The sequence below is a fragment of the Carassius auratus genome, linkage group LG28B, assembly GCF_003368295.1.
Source record: "Carassius auratus strain Wakin linkage group LG28B, ASM336829v1, whole genome shotgun sequence".
In the NCBI taxonomy this organism is placed as follows: Eukaryota; Metazoa; Chordata; class Actinopteri; order Cypriniformes; family Cyprinidae; genus Carassius; species Carassius auratus.
The window spans coordinates 6,893,090-6,914,139 of NC_039293.1; positions in this window are offsets into that span (position 1 = coordinate 6,893,090).

The following is a 21,050-nucleotide window of genomic DNA, read 5'->3' on the forward strand; positions in this document are numbered from 1 at the left end:
TACTAATTCCATTCAAAAAGTGAAACTTGTATATTATATTTATTCATTACACACAGACTGATACATTTCAAATGTTTATTTTTTCTTTTGATGATTATAACTGTCAAATAAGGAAAATCCCAAATTCAGTATCTCAGAAAATTTGAATATTGTGAAAAGGTTCAATATTGAAGACACCTGGTGCCACACTCTAATCAGCTAATTAACTCAAAACACCTGCAAAGGCCTTTAAATGTTCTCTCAGTCTAGTTCTGTAGGATACACAATCATGGGGAACACTGCTGACCTGACAGTTGTCCAAAAGATGACCATTGACACCTTGCACAAGGAGGGCAAGACACAGAAGGTAATTGCAAAAGAGGCTGGCTGTTCACAGAGCTCTGTGTCCAAGCACATTAATAGAGCGGCGAAGGGTAGGAAAAGATGTGGTAGAAAAAAAGTGTACAAGCAATAGAGATAACTGCACCCTGGAGAGGATGGTGAAACTAAACCCATTCAAAAATGTGGGGGAGATTCACAAAGAGTGGACTGCAGCTGGAGTCAGTGCTTCAAGAACCACTACACACAGACGTATGCAAGACATGGGTTTCAGCTTCGCATTCCTTGTGTCAAGCCACTCTTGAACAACACACAGCGTCAGAAGCGTCTCGCTTCAAAAAGGACTGGACGGCTGCCGAGTGGACCGCAGTTATGTTCTCTGATGAAAGTAAATCGGGGTCCCAGAGTCAGGAGGAAGAGAGGAGAGGGACACAATCCACGTTGCTTGAGGTCCAGTGTAAAGTTAACACAGTCAGTGATGGTTTGGGGTGTCATGTCATCTGCTGGTGTTGGTCCACTGTGTTTTCTGAGGTCAAAGGTCAACACAGCTGTATACCAGGAAGTTTTAGAGCACTTCATGCTTCCTGCTGCTGACCAACTTTATGGAGATGCAGATTTCATTTTCAAACAGGACTCTGCACCTGCACACAGTGCCAAAGCTACCAGTACCTGGTTTAACTTGTTAACCAGCACTTAAAATTGTAACAGTTCCTTACTTCAGTGTGTTACACACACAATTGTGGTATCTTTGGAAAGAAGACCCTTTGGGCTTTACTTATTATCAACCAGATTTGATAATGCTCAAAAATCTTAAAAGTCAAAGACCCTGAAGTGCCTTGGATTTTTTGTTTCACCACACTAATGTGTTTTTTTGTGTGTGTGTATATATATATATATATATATATATATATATATATATATATATATATATATATACATGAAATCAGTCCTGGAGCAATCTAGAAAAGCAATGGGTTGAAAGTCACGTGTCTCATGAGTTTCTATTTCATATCTGAAGAAGATATCATGAAAAATTAGATTCCTGCAAATATTTTTCATAGATTATGTCTATAAACTATCTTTCCACCTATCTGTCACTTATTTTTGTATTTTTTGTATTTTTGTGGATCGTCTCATTCTGTTCGTGAAACTGTACGCTACAAAACCATGCCGTTTTTTTACTACTAAAATGCAGTTTCTGAGCGAGAGTTATTCAATAACAGACACAAACTGTTCTGTCGCTGAATAACTGAAATGTAAACAAAGGAATCAACAGAGTCCAGAGGAACACTACGAACAACACATGCAGGGCAGATTTAGGCCAATATCCTCTACTAATTCACATTGAGAAATGAGCCATCACATTTTGGAAACATCTAAAAAAGAGTGACCCCAACTCTTACCATTTCAAAGCTCTTAAAAACCATGAAGTGAACCCTGAAAAAAGTCCCTTGATACAGATGATCCTGAAGCTGCAGAAGCAAACTACTAACAACTAGCAACAGCCAGCATCCGGACACTGAAATATCCATCCACACAATTCAGCCCAACAAAATTATAAAAGCGCAAAAAGAAAATGATATGACTTACTGGAAATAAACAACAGGAAAAAAAAAGTAATCTTGAATGTTATTTTTAGACGTGTCACATTCTTTAAAGGGGGGGTGAAATGCTCGTTTTCACTCAATCTCCTGTTAATCTTGAGTACCTATAGAGTAGTACTGCATCCTTCATAACTCCAAAAAGTCTTTAATTTTATTATATTTATAAGAGAAAGATAGTCTGTACCGATTTTTCCCGGAAAAACATGACCAGCTGGAGGCGTGGCGTGTGGGCGGAGCTAAAGAATCACGAGCGCCAGTAGGCTTTTGCGTTGAGAGCGTTTGGAAGCTGTGACATTACTGTGAGGAAAAAACCATCATCCAAAACAAACCATGGCTAACAGTCAGATTCAGCCGTTTATTATGATCCAGAATCAGATCCCGAGGCTGAAATTTAACAAGAGCAGCATCAGCAACGACGTCTCTATGTGGTATGTACTGAAACTGTATATATTTGCTTAGAGGTTTTGGAAAATGACTAAGTTCCACTTTATGTCGTCTTTTTATTTTTTTTATTTTTTTAAGGTGTACATGTGGAAAGTGCAGTTTGATGCCATCATCGCATGTTGTTTACTTGATGTGCTTACGCGCCGATAGCTAAGTTAACAACACAGAGATATTTGAAGCAGTTTTACTCACCGCCTGTGGTTCCAACACACGATCGTGACCCTTTTTCGTTGGGACTGCATCATCCTTAAGAAATAAACGATGTGCAAATCCGGCGTCAAACTGGGCCTTGTTTGTAAAACAAGCATCTTCGAAATGCAGGGAACAAACACAAACACTTGCACAACTCCGTTGATGCTCTGTAAAAATAAACTCCATCCACTGGTCCCTTAATGCTGTTTCTCTTTTGGTAATCTGTGCAGGGTTGTCTTGCCCTGGCAACCAAAAACACACTTCTTTTGTGACATTTGGCGACGCTCTCGCTCTGATCAGTGAAGTCTGTTGTGCTCTCAGTGCTCTGCTATACGGGAGCGCGCGCTCTTCCGGCAGAAGTGCCTCAGGACCCATATAAGGAAATTCCGCTCCATCTAACGTCACACAGAGCCATACTCGAAAAAAACTTTCCGAAACGGATTTGTTAATCCATGCATTAATGCCAGAGTTTGAAAAGTATGTGAAATATTTAAAGTTCGGAGCTTGGAATCTTTAAAATACATCTGAGAGTTTTACACACTGGTCTGTTATTATGGCAACATTTCCACGGCCGAAACGTGACCCTGAATGAAACAAACTGAGATTGGTTGTTAGACATGTTAGGGTTAGGGTTAGGGATGGGCCTTGGCCAATGAAAGCTGCCATGAATTCCAAATTGTCAGCTGTCAATCTGAAGGTCTGGCTATGCAAAACTAGTGACATATAAACGTGCACATAAACCCAATCACTTTATTTAGCATGTAAACACTACATTCAGATTTATCAATCGAAATGAATTCACTCCGATTGAACCATAAAGTGTGTATATATTGTAAATAGGAATGTAAACAGGGATAGACCTATGGATATTCATTTTTCTGATCAGTTCCCTACTGCAACAAATTCTCTCTAGGAAATGGAGATCATGAATCAAATAAAATTAATGTTCATTTTGGTGATTTCATCATTAAAGGACTGCAGGTGGAAGTGATGAGTGGAGAGTTGCCGTCGGACAAAGAAGAAACCTGGAACAAGAGAACAATAATAAAGTTGATGCAAAAACAGGAGACTTTGAATAAGAAAATAATGAAGCTTAAGAAGAGAGATGGCTGAATACCATAAGATTCATCTTGAATTGCAAATATTAACGAGTGACTTTGAATAATTAAAACTTAAAGCTTCAGCTAGAAGTTTTAGATGTGTGTTTTGATCACACCTCCTGTTCACCATTTCGATAAGTAATAATGTTTGAGGTTTAAGTTGCTATTTGCTTTATTTAGATGGTGGAGAGGAAGGGGCTGCATCTCAGGGGTGGCGTTAGGGGTGGGCTAAGGGGGCTGGAGCCCCGAATGTTTTTATTACCACCATGACATCAATGAGTTTTCATGCCCAATAAAGTAATTTATTTTAGAATTTAAATAAATCAAAATAAAAAATATCTCTCGACTCTCACGTCCACAGTGTCTGTAAATTTACGCGTTGTCATTCACACCCGACGAAAACCGCCCACTGAGTCTAGTGCTTCTGACTGACATGTAAACTAACCAACCATTGATGATCGTCTGTACGATCAGCCAATGAAATGAGATCTTTTGGAGGCAGGCGGTTTGTTGGCGTGTAGTATTTTACTAGATCAATTTATTTGAAAATTAAAATGGATATTTCTTCTTCTTCTTCTTTAAAAAAGGAAGAACCCCCCCCCCCCCCCCCCAGCCAACACTTGAACGCCAAGATACAACAGCTTCAGGTATCTGTAACTTTTAATCATAGTATTATATTTCTTTTTCAGTTTTAAATTGTTTCTGATTTAACGTTACATTTTGAACATCTAACAGTTAACGGTTGCGCAGCAGTCTTTAGGACACACACACACACACACAGAGCGGTTATAATGTTTGCTAAGCATGGTCTGTGGCAGACCTTTCTGTCAGGACAACAATTCAATAAACAAGATATTAAAAAAAGACATATTTCGCAAAGGAAATGTTTCCAAACAAAGCATGTTCTTGTGCTCTGCAGCAACACACAGTGGTGTTTACTGAATAAATTTGCTTGAGTAACTTTTAGCGTACTTTTTTTTCTGAATGAATCATCTGTCTCGAACGAATCCATTGATTAAATGACTCACAGACTCACTCATTAAGGCAGTGGCATACCGCCACCTAGTGGCAAAGTACCATTCTAATTTTTTTCATAATTTCATATTTCTGTATTCCAAATTTTATATTTGATACATTAGCCTCATAAGATTATTTATGCAATTTGTAAGTGCTGTGTAAGTGCTCCTTCAAAAATATAAGTTTATATAGCCCTGCGTTTATAATTATACTTGGCTTTAAGTGTACATAAACACAGAGATAAAGTCCTTTGACCGGTATATCTTTGTAGAGTAAGAGTATGTCAGTGCACTGCTTAATGTTTGCTTCTGATCCCTGTTCTACCAGGATGAGTGTAGCCAGTCTTGATTGGAAAAGAAAAGAAAACAGAGACAGAGACAAAAAAAAAAAAGTGAGATAGAGACACAACATCAGCATATGTGTCAGGATTCAAGGGATAAACTTTAAATGAAATGTTTTAAATTTGTTTTTTTGTTTTTATTGTTTTTGTATATTTTAAACAAGGTAAATCTTTCTGATTTATTAAAATAAAAAGTCACATACATGGATTTTTCTGGGCTAAGCCCCAGATCTCCACTCACCTTAGAACCACACCTGGTTATGACATCAAACTGTTAGAAGAAAGGGATCATTGGGGTTCTATATAGAACCATAGGGTTCTTTACTCAACTCCAAAGAATCTTTTATGCTAACAAGGTTCTATAATGACAAGAAAGAACCCTTTTGGCACAAAGGGTTCATATCTTGAATTTTGTGATCATTCACATGAATTCATGAATGAATTTGAATACACCGAACAATGCAGTGAAAGAACGCACTCAAAATGCACACGCGCACTAGTATGATTTCATCATGTAACTTTACATTAGCCTAGATGCTTGCACTTTTTAGGCACGATTGGTTTAGTTTTTTAATATACTTGATACTGTTAAAAAGCACATCATTAAAACAAAAAATACGAGTTCACATTTCACACCTAAACAAGCGTGGAAAACGTAATTAGAACTATCTACTAAATTAGTTAATGCCTATACATCTATGATTTGCGAACCCCGAACTGACTCAAATGATTCGCGAACCCGCTACGAACTCCCGAACTAATTCAAATGATTTGCGATCCCCAAACTGACTCAAATGATTCGCGAACCCGCTTTTAACTCCCAAAATGATTCAAATGATTTGCGATCCCCAAATTTACTCAAATGATTCGCAAAACCGCTTTGAACTCACGAAATGACTCAAATGATTCGCGAACCCGCTACGAACTCCCGAACTAATTCAAATGATTCGCGATCCCCAAACTGACTCAAATGATTCACGAACCCGCTTTTAACTCCCGAACTGATTCAAATGATTCGCGATCCCCAAATTGACTCAAATAATTCGCGATCCCGCTACGAACTCCCGAACTGATTCAAATAATTCGCGATCCACAAATTGACTCAAATGATTCGCGATCCCGCTACGAACTCCCGAACTGATTCAAATGATTCGCGATCCACAAATTGACTCAAATGATTCGCGAACCCGCTTTGAACTCCCGAACTGACTCAAATGATTCGCGATCCGCTCCGAACTCCCGAACTGACTCAAATGATTCGCGATCCCTCTACAAACTCCCGAACTGACTCAAATGATTCGCGAACCCGCTACGAACTCTCGAACTGACTCAAATGATTTGCGATCCCAATACACATAATGCTATAAAAGTGTACACATCCAGAGAAATAAACAGCAGATGTTGCGTCATAACCACTCGACTCTCTGTCGCATTACCGTACAGACAGGAGGAGAAGCTCGCAGGCAATTATCTTAATATGGCGTACTGGCGTTACATTTTAAAATACTATACAAAATAATTAATCAGAATACTTCACTTCTTTCACTCACGCCAAAGAACTCCCCGCTCAAGCTCGCCGTCTCTGCAAGATTAACGATGGGACGCACGCACAGCTACTAGAAGATTTACATCTGTCAGGTTGCTGATGTCATCAAGCTTAGTTTGAGTCTGCGTGTCAGAAACGGAAGTGCTAAAAATAGCTAAAAATGGGCTTCACTTGTCTCAATTGAGTTCCAATGGGGTCGCTGTGTCCATTTCTTTTACGGTCTATGGTCAAAACAGTGCCACAAAGAGAGACGTGCAGTAAAGTAAAGCGCAAAGGGAAAATGGTATCGCAAGCTCAAACTAGACTGACACACAAAATAAAAGCATCGTTGCAAATAAATTAATAGATATGACCATGGAAAATATTTATTGCAAAATCATTGCTTTCGCGCGGTTACATTTGTTTTGCAATTCTTAATTTTTATTCAAATGTATTTTCCTCAATAATTTAAATAAAATGTTTTACATTTGTTTTTGTTTTTATATATTTTAATCAAGGTAAATCTTTCTGATTTATTAAAATAAAAAGTCACATACATGGGTTTTTCTGGGCTAAGCCCCGGATCTCCACTCACCCTAGAACCGCTCCTGCTGCATCTTAAAATAAACTCATGAGATGGAAACTCTACCTAATTGTTCTAATTGTACTATATCTGCATAAGTGTGACTTTTTTGGTTGAGACAATGTATACTTATGACTTAAAAGAGGTGTTCTGTATATTTTTATGCACTAAAATTAACATGTGTTACAAATAGCCTCTACAATTTTTCCATTTGAACTTTTGATACTCAATGCTAAATGCGATAAAGGTCATGTGCTCTGTTTGTCTATATATATTTGTGTGTGTGTGTGTGTGTGTGTGTGTACGAGACTACCAAATAAGGAGAAATTCATGGAAGCAAATATAAATTTTATGCAAGGCTATTGAAGGCCCAAAAGATCTTTGTGCAGGGCCACACTCTGGTGTTGAAGACTTACTCGCTGTTACTTTTTAAAATTTCTTATTACTAATGAGTTATTGTCTACTAACAAAGCGAAGCCATTACAAATAGTGCTGCGCTAAAACTTTATTTAAAAAAGTCTTTGAGTAATTTATTTATCAGTAACACATTATTCTGAAACTGAAACTTCCTTTGAGCCTCAAGAAGCCCAAACTCATCTGAGCAGACTCGGGTGCGGGGGGGATTCCAGGTCTGTTTGCCACATCTCCGAATCTTATAGGTTACGGCAAATGAACTACAACTTGGTTAGACTACAGGATGTGCATTAGATGTTATATAGTATTCCCTCGGAAAAGGAAATTTAACTCTAAAACTATATATATATATATATATATATATATATATATATATATATATATATATATATATATATATATATATATATATATATATATATACACTCACCTAAAGGATTATTAGGAACACCTGTTCAATTTCTCATTAATGCAATCATCTAATCAACCAATCACATGGCAGTTGCTTCAATGCATTTAGGGGTGTGGTCCTGGTCAAGACAATCTCCTGAACTCCAAACTGAATGTCAGAATGGGAAAGAAAGGCGCAATTTTGAGTGTGGCATGGTTGCTTGTGCCAGACAAGCTGGTCTGAGTATTGGGCTTTTCACACACAACCATTTCTATGGTCTACAAAGAATGGTGTGAAAACGGAAAAACATCCAGTATACAAAAGTCCTGTGTGCGAAAATGCCTTGTTGACGCTAGAAGTCAGAAGAGAATGGGCCGACTGATTCAAGCAATTATTTTGAAGAAATCAATTATAAAAAAAATACATTGAGAATGGATGCTAAAGATGTAAATGGATGCTGGGGATATTATGTTTTTTCTTTCTTTTTTTCTCCATGTATAAGACATTGGCAGCTTTACTGATTATGTTTTGTAAATGCATTGGGATAGGCGCAATAAGCGTTTGCTTCTGCCTATTCCATTTCAGACTTTACGTTGATTAATGTAATCATTTGTTAAATGTTTAAATGTCTGAATAAAAATCTGAAACTGAAGCTGATAGAAGAGCAACTTTGGCTGAAATAACCACTCGTTACAACCGAGGTATGCAGCAAAGCATTTGTGAAGCCACAACACGCACAACCTTGAGGTGGATGGGCTACAACAGCAGAAGACCCCACGGGGTACCACTCCACTACAAATAGGGAAAAGAGGCTACAATTTCCACGAGCTCACCAAAATTGGACAGTTGAAGACTGGAAAAATGTTGCCTGGTCTGATGAGTCTTGATTTCTGTTGGGACATTCAGATGGTAGAGTCAGAATTTGGCGTAAACAGAATGAGAACATGGATCCATCATGCCTTGTTACCACTGTGCAGGCTGGTGGTGGTGGTGTAATGGTGTGGGGGATGTTTTCTTGGCACACTTTAGGCCCCTTAGTGCCAATTGGGCATCGTTTAAATGCCCTGGCCTACCTGAGCATTGTTTCTGACCATGTCCATCCCTTTATGACCACCATGTACCCATCCTCTGATGGCTACTTCCAGCAGGATAATGCACCATGTCACAAAGCTCAAATCATCTCAGACTGATTTGAGCCAAGGCTCTTTTAGTCTTATTGGATCTTAGTGCTGCGTTTGACACAATTGACCACAACATTCTTAAGCATAGACTTGAACACTTTGTTGGCATTAATGGAAGTCCATTAGCATGGTTTAAATCATACTTATATGACCGCCATCAGTTCGTAGCAGTGAATGAAGATGTATCATATCGATCACAAGTGCAGTATGGAGTACCTCAAGGCTCAGTACTAGGGCCGCTACTCTTCACGCTTTATATGTTACCCTTGGGAGATATCATCAGGAAACATGGTGTTAGCTTTCACTTTTTTGCTGATGATACTCAGCTCTATATTTCTTCGCGGGCCGGTGAAACACACCAATTTGAAAAACTAATGGAATGCATAGTCGATATAAAAAACTGAATGACGAGTAATTTCTTACTGCTAAATTCTGAATAAACAGAGGTGTTAATTATAGGACCTAAAAACACTGCTTGTAATAACCTAGAACACTAGGGGTGCTCCGATCACGATTGGCCGATCGTTAATGCGCATCTCGTCAGTAAAGCCGGTTCTCTAATCAGCGGTTAATTCCATCAGGTGCGTGATTTCACATAGAGCAGCTGTTACTACACAGAGCCGTTGTTAACTGAGAAGATGCACCAAAAAACGCTGAAAATGAAGTGGATCTGCGCATCTTCTCTATTAACAACAGCTCTGTGTAGTAACACCTGCTCTATGTGAAATCACGCACCTGATGGAATTAACTGCTGATTAGAGAACCGGCTTGATCGCAATCTTTCCTTAGAAAGCCACGTTTCTAGCATTTGTAAAACTGCATTTTTCCATCTCAAAAATATATCTAAATTACGGCCTATGCTCTCAATGTCAAATGCAGAAATGTTAATCCATGCATTTATGACTTCAAGGTTAGATTATTGTAATGCTTTATTGGGTGGTTGTTCTGCACGCTTGGTAAACAAACTACAGCTAGTCCAAAATGCAGCAGCAAGAGTTCTTACTAGAACCAGGAAGTATGACCATATTAGCCCGGTCCTGTCCACACTGCACTGGCTCCCTATCAAACATCGTATAGATTTTAAAATATTGCTTATTACTTATAAAGCCCTGAATGGTTTAGCACCTCAGTATTTGAATGAGCTTCTTTTACATTATACTCCTCTACGTCCGCTACGTTCTCAAAACTCAGGCAATTTGATAATACCTAGAATATCAAAATCAACTGCGGGCGGCAGATCCTTTTCCTATTTGGCACCTAAACTCTGGAATAACCTACCTAACATTGTTCGGGAGGCAGACACACTCTTGCAGTTTAAATCTAGATTAAAGACCCATCTCTTTAACCTGGCTTACACATAACATACTAATATGCTTTTATTATCCAAATCCGTTAAAGGATTTTTAGGCTGCATTAATTAGGTAAACCGGGAACCGGAAACACTTCACATAACACCAGATGTACTTGCTACATCATTAGAAGAATGGCATCTACGCTAATATTTGTCTGTTTCTCTCTTGTTCCGAGGTCACCGTGGCCACCAGATCCAGTCTGTGTCCAGATCAGAGGGTCACTGCAGTCACCCTGATCCAGTACGTATCCAGACCAGAGGGTGGATCAGCACCTAGAAAGGACCTCTACAGCCCTGAAAGACAGCGGAGACCAGGACAACTAGAGCCCCAGATACAGATCCCCTGTAAAGACCTTGTCTCAGAGGAGCACCAGGACAAGACCACAGGAAACAGATGATTCTTCTGCACAATCTGACTTTGCTGCAGTCTGGAATTGAACTACTGGTTTCGTCTGGTCAGAGGAGAACTGACCCCCCAACTGAGCCTGGTTTCTCCCAAGGTTTTTTTTCTCCATTCTGTCACCGATGGAGTTTCGGTTCCTTGCCGCTGTCGCCTCTGGCTTGCTTAGTTGGGGTCACTTCATCTACAGCGATATCATTGACTTGATTGCAAATAAATGCACAGACACTATTTAAACTGAACAGAGATGACATAACTGAATTCAATGATGAACTGCCTTTAACTATCATTTTGCATAATTGAGACACTGTTTTCCAAATGAATGTTGTTCAGTGCTTTGACGCAATGTATTTTGTTTAAAGCACTATATAAATAAAGGTGATTGATTGATTGATTGATTGATATTAAAGGCCATTCCTAGGTCAAATCTTTCACCTCAAAACCGCTTTCTCTATCCAATCTTTTTTTCCCCTTGTCTCAAGAAATATCTGCGTTCACACTGTTAATTCTCTGTGTTACATGTGACATTTTTCCTCGTTTAGATGAGCACAATTCCGCAACAGTTTCACTCATGTCTTTAACAGGAGTTGTTTCTTCTTCATTAGAATCAGCCATGGCTCTCAAAAAAACAAAATAATAACTTCCAAAAATCACAAAAAAATATTTATTTTGCTTCAATGCAAAAGTCCTCAAAATGTATAGATAGTTTGTATTCTTTCCAAAAATCAACATATCATTGCATATCATTCGTTAAAATTAGGCTGTGATGTCACCGCTCTTATATATTTGGCCTTGCTTTATGAAAAAAATAAAATAAAATCACAGTTAATCAACTCAAAAAATCTGCGGTGAAATTCGTTTCTATATCCTTCAAATAATATTCACTTTCAAAGCACATACCTCCATCGAAGTGTTTCTTTATTTTATTTCCTTCGTCTTCATATCGTGTAGTTCCAACATAAATCTGTCTTTGACAAATTCACAGCAATAGTCTTTGATGCAATGTAATGGCAAAAAACAATGTTGGGTTTTCCCTGTAACCCCCTGTTATTGTTTCCAACCACCTGGAGAATGCGCGTACAGGGTCAGAATCACAGCCCGAATCCCAGAAAATCCAAGAGTGTTGTCATGGAATGTTTGTTTATATTTATTGCAAATAAACAAAGTACAAAACAAAAAATGCAAACTGGTTAAAATGACTTTAAATATTCCTTTGTAGCACTTGGAGTTCAGCTTTGTCCTATAAGCAAAAGCTCCAGCAACACAGATCCAGGCCGAGGTCAAAGACTGTATCTGCTGGCACACCTTCTCCTTGTCATGCTCTGAATACTTCAATTTATAGGATAGCACCCTCTCCTGGCTGTAGAAGGTATACTACTCAAATGCAATAGAAAAGACAACTATAAGTAAATTATGAAACCAAAAAATAAATAAATAAATAAACTCAAATGCGGCTCCTACATGGACTATGTACATAAACCTTGCGCTTGGCATACAAATTAACATGGAACAATACATGTATTAATCTGTGTTAATGTTGGTAAATAAAAAGACCATTGTTCAATGTTTGTTCATGTTTTTGTTGCTGTTACGTGACAGAGCGTTATCTGACTGGGGCAAGACATAGGCTGATGAGATCATTCTTTCAGGAAACATATGGATTTGCTGACTACAAGAAAGTGCAAAGGTGGCGTTTTCAAATTGATCCACTCTGGGGCTCAGTTTAAAAGAATATCGGTTTCATGCTCCCAAATGCCAGATCTATACGATACAATGTGTATACTGCCAAACGCATCTCCGTGTACACGTGGCCTTGAAGTGCATAAGGTAGTAACAATAGCTGCGTTTACATGGACATTACTAATCCGATCGTAATAGGACTAGAAGCACAATCAGAATAAAAAAGTCAGATGTAAACGCGTCAATCTGATTGAATTGGCCAGATCCGACTAAAAATTAGACTCGGATTGTAAGGGGTGGTTTATCCCTTTTGTAATCCGAGTGAGAGGACATGTAAATACTTTATCGGATTGAAAACCGAAACTGGAAAGTACTGCGCATATGCAGTGACATAGAAATAGCGTAATGACGTATGACGCGCAGAACGAGGTGTTCTTCCTGGTGAATAAAGTGTTATTAATAAGTGTCCTGTCATAATAAATCTCCCCTTTTACTCAGCGTATGTGAAGTGGAGCAGAACCACGTCCCACCAGTCCTCGTTTAAGACTCTCATCGACAGACGACTAGACTAGTTTTGGATGTGGGAAGAGGCACTTTTACACCGTAAATCCGATCAGAAGCCTGTGACATGTAAACACGCACATCAACCCGATCATTTCATTCCGTGTTCATTTAAACACTTCGTTCGGATTCGTCAATCAAAATGAATTCATTCCGATGGAAGCAAAAATTGTACATGTAAATGCACCTAATGAAGAAAAATCAACATTGTAAAAAATGTATTAAAATATGAAATTCCCAGCAATAACTTTGCTAGGTCAAAGATTTATGTGGACAGCAATTTCATCCGTGGTAGGCAGAGTTTACACTGAACCGTGGCATTTTTCCTGTGTCTTTCTTTAAAAATGAAATGATGTCTGTGCATCCAGTGATTAAAGGCTGAATTCCCCTCCATGATCTTGTTGCTGATTTCTTCTGATTCTGACCCCCTCCCCCTCTCTGCCGAAACAAAAAAAAAAGAAGAATCGCGAAAGTATAAGCGGCAGGATTATTAGGAAAAAATATAACCGTTAAAAAAGGAAATTTAGGAGAATCAATAATTGTGAACAATGTATTACCATTGTTTAAATATATGTAATCATGTAATTAATAAAAAAGTAACTGTAGTCTGATCATGAGTATTTTAAAAGTAGTTTACTCTAATTACAAGTACTTGAGTTTTGGAATCTGATTACGTAATCTGTTACTACCCAGCTGTCAGGGACCAGGCAAACCCGGTCTCAGCCAATCCACAACGCTCACGCTCCCCTGAGTTTTAATCACCTACACCTGCTCAGCATTAATGATCTCATCAAGACACCATAAAACACTCACCTCAACACCAGATCACCGTCCAGTCACTGACAGGAACAGACTATACGCTGTTGTCTCCCGATCCTCTGATGCATCGCAAGCGACAAGAGGTAAAGTATACGCACCTTTGAAACACTAACCTGTTTCATTGTTCTGCTACCCCCAGGACTCCTGAGCCTTCTCCTGCTACCTGAGATCCAATCCGATCCCTCTAGTCTCCTGTGTTTTCCCCAAGTCGACTCGATAGCTTCTGTGTCTGTGAGTGAAGGAAAAGAGTATGAACAATCTGTGACTGTGTGGCATTGACATTCCTGCAAGGGAAGTACTCACCTGTCTTCAGCCCCGTACCCTGTGATCTGCACACAGCCCGCACCTGAAAACCCCAAGTATTCTCCGTGCACTTGAATTGTAAATAAACACTGTGCTTTGAATTCACTTACCTCCATCTCTTGTGAATATCCTGACAGAAGGCTCGACCGAAACCGAAATTAATTCAGCACAGCCCGAGGACGGCGCTTCTGCAAACACCGCTCCCACACTGGTGTACATCGCAAATTCAGTCTCGCGACCAGCACCCTTCTCTGGCCAGGAGCAAGATTGCAATGGGTTTTTATTACAATGTTCACTCGCACTTGAGCAACACGCAGCCCAATACCCTACAGAGAGATCTAAAATCTCGTTTATTATCCTGCAATCATCCGGGCCGTCATTGAGATGGGCCGAAGCTCAACAGAATTTCACTTTACGGCCACTTTAAGGAAGTGTTTGGATGCCCTGTGGGAGACTCTTCGGTCAGCAATCAATTATTACACCTGCGACCAGGTAAAAAAAATGTTTCTGAATACTCCCTTCAATTTCGGACTCTGGCCGCAGTGAGTGGATGGAATGAGAAAGCCCTTCTGACGGTTTACCAAAGAGGACTAAATCCAGCACTCCGACTGCAAATCACCATATATGATGACAGTCTGGGGATAGACAAATTCATGCAACAAGCCCTCCGAGTTCATTTGAGATCCCAATCCTGTTATCAGGAAGCCCACGCACCAGATACTGTTCCTAGCCAAAACATACCTGAGAAAATCCCCAAATCACAGCCTGAACGGATGGAGGTGGATTCCCAAAGACTGTCAAGTCAAGTCACCTTTATTCATATAGCGCTTTAAACAAAATACATTGCGTCTAAGCAACTGAACAACATTCATTAGGAAAACAGTGTGTCAATAATGAAAATGATAGTTTTAATCTCCCACACTCACACTTACCTCCGTCTCCTGTGAATATCCTGACACCAGCTCTGTATATATCTGTTCTAGATTCAATGTAAATACTATGCTTTGGCAATACATTAACATAATTGTCGAACTGAGTTGACCGAGAGAGAGACAAGTAGAGAGAGAGAGAGAGAGAGACAACCAACAAAAACAAAATATGAATAAATAATCAGTATTCTTTAACATCCTACTCACTCAGCATGATAAAGAAAATGAATTATTATTACTTTATATAAAGTTTTTTAAACACTCATTCCCACACAGATCCATAAAAAAAAAATTAAGACAATAATTGTGTTGTTGTTGTTAACTTTATTATCCATTCTGCTTGTCACAGAGCAGAAATTTGTCTTTGACACTGGTGACACATCCACATTAATACTTAATAAACACACCAGACATTAACAGCACATAAAATACATAAAATAACACAATTTAGGAACTGACTCAACCCCAAACATTCCTTACACATTACAAATCATCATCCACAGTAGTACACACACACACACACACACACACACACACACACACACACACACACACATTAAATCCATTAAACACTGTATTACCAACCACTCTTTTGCATTTCCTTCAAACAATAATCCAATTTAAAATAACAACTGCCATTGGGACAAAATATTTTTTATAAGCATTTCTTCTGGCCAGAGGATATTTAAGCCTGATGGAAGCATTCCACAAGTAGATTGGAGAAGATGAGTGTTCGGCCCAAGGAAGGTTCCAAGGAAGGTGCTGGATGAAGGTTTCCCGCGTGTTTGGTCTTTTCAGTGCGTAGAGTTATTCAATTTAGGTTAAACTCAAATCTGACTCCAATTTATTATGATCTTGAAATTAGGTTGGAATGCAAATTGGTTGTATGCCAGTTTCTAGTTATTATTATTCTGACATTTGATTATTAGAGTTAAAACTCTTTATTTTATATTAACATTAACATATTTCATCCGGGTGCTCATATCGCTAACAAGGATTCAATGTAATTTACTGGAGTCAATAATTACAGATTAAAAACTGAATAAAATCAAATGTAACAATTTATTATCAGTCAGGTAAATATGTGTTATGCCAATTACATATCCAATTGAAACATATCAAATCATATCAATACAAAACATCAAATTCTGAAAGATGAATCTACAATTAAAATATGCATACCTGACCTTAGAAAATACATAGTATGAAGTGAAGAGACACAACACACTACGGGCTTTCTGGCTACAGAATCGCCCTGATCCTCTTCCTGCAATCGTTTAAATACCTCAGACCAAGACAAACATCCCCCGAGATGAAGACAGGAACTAACAATTGGAATTTGCATTACCTCAGGTCCCAAGCCTGGGTGGTTTTACGACCCAAAGAGAATAGAGGGTAATTCACATGGAGGACCCTAGGAAAGGACACTCCCATCACAGTAATCAAGATATCTCTTGACTCTTCAGATCTGTATCATCTTCTAATCTACTTTTGTAAGATTGAGACCATTGTACCAATTGCACTTAGACATTTCCAATGATACTAGACATTAGTGTTAGTTCACTTGCATTGATATTTTCATGTAATCATTTTGAGCAGACTGAGTAGAAGGAAGAATGGGTGAAGGGATTTAAAATGAAACAAATGGCCAGAGAAGGGGAGGAGGTCTCCTGCTCCTCCACTCTGTGGGGTGTCTCGAAGATGCCCGAGTATGTATTGTCTGTTTCTCAGGAGATCAAAGTATCTCAGGTTCTTTCATCCTTAAAATGAGTATGATCTTTAAAAATCTCAGTTGCTGTTTTTAACAATCAAAAAGACCAGAAGTAAATGTTGTTATAGCCAGTAATCGTATATGACTGATTCATTATTTGTGGTAGTTTGGTCTTCTGTTTAACTGTTATATTACTGTACCGTGAAACAATATTATATGTAAGAATGCTCTAAATCATTGACCTGTATACCATAGTTAGAGTCTTTGTGCTAACAGTAAAGCTCCTCAGAGGACCAAGGTACTGTCTTATAAACAGACTCTACATTACTTTCAAAGTGGAGTTTGTTGTCAATAATTGTTCCTAAATATTTAAAATGTGAGACCTGCTCTACATTTTTTCCTTTGACCATAACTGGTTTATATGGGCTTGTATCTACTATTCTTGTTTGACTCATCAACCATAGCTCTTCTTTCTTTCCAATATTAATATGTATATACTATATAGGATTGATATACTCAAAATATGAAGTGCCATTAATTTCTTTCTGACAGGAAACCAGTGTCATATCATCAGCATACTCCATGATGGAGAGATTATCATCATAACACTGCAGTTCATTGATGTATTCAGAGAATAATACTGGAGATAATACACACCCCTGTGGTACCCCAGTATTTAAAACCAAGCAGTTGGACATGACATTACTGATACAAATACACTGGGGTCGGTTTTTAAAAAATTCCTTGATCCATAAGATCAACCAACTACTTACGCAAAATTGTGAAGACGTTTTAAAAGGTTAGGTCGTACAGTATTAAAAGCAGACGAGAAATCCATCAAAAGTAATCTAATACACATATTTGACTTATCTAAATGAAGTTGAACCTTATTCAAAAGAGTAAGCGAGGCATCCACAGTGCTCCGATCAGTCTGATAGATAAACTGCAGGGGATTGATAAACCTCTCAATCTGGGAAGACAATTCCTTACACACTATGCATTCCAAACATTTGCAGAGCATGATGTAAAAGCAATCGGGCGAAAGTCATTTAACAATTTTGCATGAGGTATTTTGGGTGCAGGGATAACAATAGAATGCTTCCAGGCCACGGTACAAAGACATTTTCCAGAAAGATTTGAAACCTCTTTGTCCACACAGTTGTTCTGCACATTCTTTGAAGACTTCAAAGTACTGATGCTTGCCTACAAGACGACCTCTGGCACGGCACCAACTTACCTAAACTCACTGGTTAAATCTTATGTGCCCTCCAGAAGTTTGCGCTCTGCAAGTGAACAACGCCTTGTGGTGCCATCCCAAAGAAGTTCACAATTGCCGCGTTTCCACCGAAATTACCCGGAACATTTTTACCAGGAACTTTTTTTCCCAGGAACTTTTTTCCCCCCAGACCTGTTGCTTTCTGCGTTTCCACCGCGGTGTAAAGTACCAGGTAGATTAGGCAAATGACTGGTGACGTAGGTCTGCGCGCGTTTCTCAATACAAAGTACCGCTGATAAAAAAAAAAATAAAAAAAAAGTACGCTGATTTTGGACGTGCATCCTCGGTAGTTAGTTCAGACTTTGTGCATTCGACTGGGGAGTGTGATGTCTGCAACTACGCAAGTCCGGTAAATCTATAAACAGCAGCGTAACTATATACTATATATATATATATATATATATATATATATATATATATATATATATATATATATATATATATATATATATATATATATATATATATGATACTTGATAACTTCAGTCTGCTCGTCTTGGCTACTGCAATTTTCCCTACTGTATATTTACAATAAAACGAAATATGATATCAAATACCACTGCCTCCTTTCGTTTTCATTTAAGCATAATAACAACTGCAGAAATGTACTTATGTCAGGGAAATGTGTATATGCAGCCATTACAATGAAAGAAATATTATATAGACTTGCCTTTTTTATTTTCATTTTAACATACAGATAAATTGAATACAGACCAAAGAAAACCTGTTAGATTTACCCCGCAGCTGAATTATATGTTATGTTTAACCACTAAAGACACATCAGAGCCAGCGGCGCATATCAGAAGGTCTATCCCAGGAGAGGCTGCTCTCTGCGGATACATGAGGACTGAGCTCCCGCTGATCGAGTGGAGCTCACCGTCTACGAGATCGGCGAAACACATTTTTAAATAGGCGCTGTCTTTATAAATAAACCATAGATTTGAGTTTTAAACAACTACATTCTCGCCTGAAATACTTTTAAAATTACATTTCATGACACAATAACAGTAATATTTGAAAATTATCCGAATAAATGGTGGTTGAACTCAACCAATGCTGCGTGAACTCAGATCGCTTTGGCTACTGCATTTTTCCCCTCAGTATATTTACAATAAAACGAAATAGGATATAAAATACCACTGCCTCCTTTCATTTTCATTTAAACATAATAACAGCTGCAGAAATGTACTTAGTTCAGGGATAAGTGTAACGTACAGCCATTACAATGAAAGAAATATTATATAGACTTGCCTTTTTATTTTCATTTTTACATATAGATAAATTGAATACAGACCAAAGAAAACCTGTTAGATTTACCCCGCAGCTGAATTATATGTTATGTTTTAACCACTAAAGACACATCAGAGCCAGCGGCGCATATCAGAAGGTCTATCCCAGGAGAGGCTGCTCTCTGCGGATACATGAGGACTGAGCTCCCGCTGATCGAGTGGAGCTAATCGTCTACGAGATCGGCGAAACACATTTTTAAATAGGCGCTGTCTTTATAAATAAACAAAGGATTTGAGTTTCAAACAACTACATTCTCGCCTGAAATACTTTTAAAATTACATTTCATGACACAATAACAGTAATATTTTGAAAATGTTGATCCGAATAAATGGTGGTTGAACTCGACCGATGCTGCGTGAACTCAACCAATCAGCATGTTTAGCGCCAAAGTCCCGCCCCCGAAAGTTCCGGAACTTTAAAAAAGTACCACCTCGCCAGCAGGGACTTTCTGGGGTGCATTTTTTTACCCGGAACTTTTATTTAGTTCCTGGTTCCTGCGGTGGAAACACACCAAGTACCGGACCAAGTCCCTAGTTCCTGGGTAAAGTTCCTGCGGTGGAAACGCGGCTAATCACTCTCACAGACCTTTTCCTGGACTGTGCCCAGCTGGTGGAATGACCTCACAATCCTAAGTCTTTACTCATTTTCAAGAAACATCTAAAGACTCATCTTTTTCGCCTGCAATTAACCAACTAATACTAGCACTTTTCCTACTTTTCTTGTCTTTTCATTTATTTATTTAAAAACAAAACCTGGCTATGCGATCTGTACTAGACTAACTGAGACTAACTACTGTTGTTGTTCTCTTGTTGACCTGACTGCTTCTATTGTTCTCATTTGTAAGTAGCTTTGGATAAAAGCGTCTGCTAAATGATTAAATGTAAATGTAAATGACTCTCCCCTTTAGGCCGTCCGGACCAGATGCCTTGTGTGATTTCACTACGACAACCTCTCTTTCCTTCATGGTCATGGTCTGTGATTGAATCTTACTAATTTCTGCCTTCCTAACAGTGGACTCATTTCAATTATTGTCAAATCTTGAATAAATAATATTAAGCTCATTTGCAAGACCAAGTCCTCACATTGTTGAGTCTACATAACCATTAATGTATAAAGTCCTTCCATGCCTCTCTTTATATTTCTTGTTTTGAATTTCTCCTCAACATTCTCTTTATATTCCCTCAGTGCATTGTAACATAAATGACTCGAATCAGATGAATTAAAGAGTCTATCAGGGCTGTGTTTGAAACACGGAGCCGAATTCCTCAGGAAGTCATAAAACATTCTGTGCCACAAGTCCCAAGCAAGATGAGCAACCTACTTGTTAACACAACAGCTTTCAACATTAACACCACTAGAACAATTATTTACAATTTTTCAATTCGCAGAAGAGAAATTTGGTGTCAAAAATGTGTTGTTCGTAATGGAAATGCAAAGCTGGACATCACATATAAACCCATGAGATCGAGTTAAACACTTCCATTGACTTCCCCCACCCAGCAGAACCAGACTGAAATTCCTAAGGGGGGGGGGGGAAGGGACTTGTAGCCTCTGTCTCCACAGAACATCCCTATGTCAGAGAATGACAAATAAACTGTCTCTTGTACATATATATGGACCA